This window comes from Limulus polyphemus, unplaced genomic scaffold (genome assembly GCF_000517525.1).
Source record: "Limulus polyphemus unplaced genomic scaffold, Limulus_polyphemus-2.1.2 Scaffold2717, whole genome shotgun sequence".
Classification (NCBI taxonomy): domain Eukaryota; kingdom Metazoa; phylum Arthropoda; class Merostomata; order Xiphosura; family Limulidae; genus Limulus; species Limulus polyphemus.
In genome coordinates, this window is record NW_013668327.1 from 166,421 (window position 1) to 169,533 (window position 3,113).

Consider the following 3,113-nt stretch of genomic DNA (forward strand, 5'->3'; position numbering starts at 1 on the left):
AGAAAGAAAATAAACAAGAAGAGAGACTACAGCAGTGGTTGGAGGAGAAAGAAAATAAACAAGAGGAGAGATTGCAGCAGTGGTTGGAGGAGAAAGAAAATAAACAAGAAGAGAGACTACAGCAGTGGATGGAAGAGAAAGAAAATAAACAAGAAGATAGTCTCCAACAATTGAGAGAAAGCCAGAGTACACAAATGGAAAACATTAGTAAATTTCAAAGCGCATTAAATACATTAAAGGATGATTTACTGTCTTATACACAAGGAGGATACATTAACCATTGACTTAGTCAGCCCCAGACAATAGCAAGCCCCTTCCAGACCCCACAGCTAAACCCTAATGCAGACATTTCCAGTCCTGTTAAAAGTCACATCCCAGATATGAATGTCAGCAATAGGGGTAATCTAGTACGAAGGAAACCATAGAAATTCGATGGGAAGGCACTGTTGGAAGCATATAGAGCACAATTTGAGCTCCTGGCAGAGATGAATGGGTGGACAGTGGAGCAGAAAGTGACGCAACTTGAAAATTTTCGAGGAAATTTTATAAATTGCTTCAGAGTTTTAGTAGTTGAAAATACATATAATAACAACTTAAGGGTTTTTAGTATAAGCAAGTAGTCAAGGATATATATAAATAGAAAAGAGGCAACAAGAGGACGCCATGTTACGAAATAGGCTTGCAAAATGAGCCTTGAGAATTGATAAACAAGAAGTTAGTTATATAAGGAGTATTGCCTAGAAACAAGCAACAAGACACGTGTATTACAAAAATAAGCTTGAGAAGCAAGCTTGGAAACCAGTAACCAAGGTCAGCAGCAGAGTTAGTAAGAAATGCTGCCTAGAAACAGGATGAAGACACCAGTACATATGAAAATTTGAAGAATTGTTAACCTCGCCCTCTTAGAACTAGGAAAGCTGCAGAAAAGTTTAGGTTTGGTGAGTCATATTGGCACTTTGAGGTGGTATTAGTTACAGCATATGGGTGTAGCAGTACAGGTAAATAGGCAGCCGGCTAACACCACTTATCTATGACCAATTACTTGAGAGTTTTGGTTCTGGTTCTGGTACAGCCCGGGAATTCCCCTAAAGTATCCAATAGAACACTTAGAGAGGTTAAGACATGTATTCGATAGATTAAGAAAAGCGAATTTAAAGCTTAAACCAAGTAAATGTCAGTTTTTGAAAAATGACGTAGAATACTTGGGTCATATAGAGATCACAGATGGTGTAAAACCAGACCCTAAAAAATTAGAAGTCTGCAGAAATTACCCAGTATCTAAAACTGTAAAATATGGTTTTGCTATAGGTGCAGTATTATCACAGTTAGACGAAAACGGTAAAGAACACCCTATAGCTTATCAAAGTAGACAGTCAGGAAAAGCTGAAGTAAATTATTCAGTTACAGAACAAGAATGCTTGGCTGTAGTGCATGGAATTAAAACCTTTCGTTCTTCTTGTTTCTTTTCTTTTTCCTCTAACAACTGTTGTAATTTCTCTTCTCGTTCTTCTTGTTTCTTTTGCTGTTCTTGTATTTCTGCCATTAAGTCTGCAAGGCTGTAGATTGATTTGCTGCTAATCGTTTCCATCTTATTCTTTTTTTATTTTCTGTCCCACTCTCTGACACCAATTTGTTACTCCTCCAGTCGTTAGTTAATTTTCCGTAAATTCGTTCCGACGAAACTTCAGCGACACAAGTCCTTTCTTAAATAAAACTGGTTTATTCTTTCTGAATATAACTTTGCGATACACTTAATTTCAACATTTGCGCTATAACAAACGTCTCGCGAGCTCGACTTCAACAATACTCCGTTCAATTACACACTCTCTGACTGCAGTTCAATTACTTATTACTTACACATTGTCCCGTCACGTTGTGACCATCTTATATATACCAGACTACCCCCAATCTAGTAATCTCCCGACAATTCACGAAGGTTCGAGAAAGAAGTGGCGTGATACTAGTCATGTGACCTCGCTGACGCAACAATACATAGACCAGGTAAAAAACATTCTAATGTAGATGCTTTAAGAAGAATCAGAGTAGAAAATAACGGAACTGTAAAAAACAAACAACCAATCAGATAAAAGAAGTACAATCCGAACATGAAAATGAATTAGAAGTAATTTGGGACTTAGACCATATAATTAGTGAACTAAAGAAAGATCCAGAAATAACTGACTTAAGCGACAAAGTAATACAAGGAGACGAAAGAGAATACATGTTAGATTCTGATGTTTTATGTAGAAAAGTTAAGGACAGTAGGTCTTTACAAATTGTTGTACCAGTTAAACTGAGAACAAAGGTCATGAAAACACACCATGACACACCTTTTGCAACACACTTAGCTTTTGCTAAAACGTATAGTAGAATAAGCAGGAGGTTCTTTTGCTTAAATATGCGGAAAGACATTAAGGAGTACTATGAGTCATGCCTAGAATGCCAGAAGCGAAAAACCAACCCCCATTCAAGAAATACCCTTTTGCAGAGAATGCCGAGTTTAACAACACCTTTTCAGCTAATTGCTATGAACATATTAGGCCCCTTGCCTACGTCCTACGCAGGAAACGAATACGTGTTAGTAGTCACAGACTACTTGACTAGGTTTCCGGAGGCTGTATGCTTACCTGATCAGAAAGCAGAAACGATAGCTAAAGCTTTTGTAAATCACATAGTAGCTGGACATGGTATACCCCAATATCTATTAACAGATGGAGGTAGTAATTTCATTTCTAAGTTAATGAAGGAAGTTTGTGAATTACTATGTGTAAATAAAATCGAAACCACAGCTTATCACCCAGCTGCTAATGGTTTAGTAGAAAGATTTAATAGAACTGTTATGTCTCTGTGTTCGTTGTTAATTTTCCATAGAAATTCTTTCCGAAAAACTTCAGCAATACAAGTCCTTCCTTAAATAAAACTAGTTTATTCTTTCTCAATACAGCTTTGCAATACACTTAATTCCACAGTCAGTTAACTTAAACAAACGCTATAATTCACAATGAACGATTCACACGCTTGACTCAATTGTATGTCTCTATATCTGTCTGCAATTCAATTCCCTTGTTGCCGTCACTTCTTGGCGGTCTTATATACAAGAATACCGCACATCT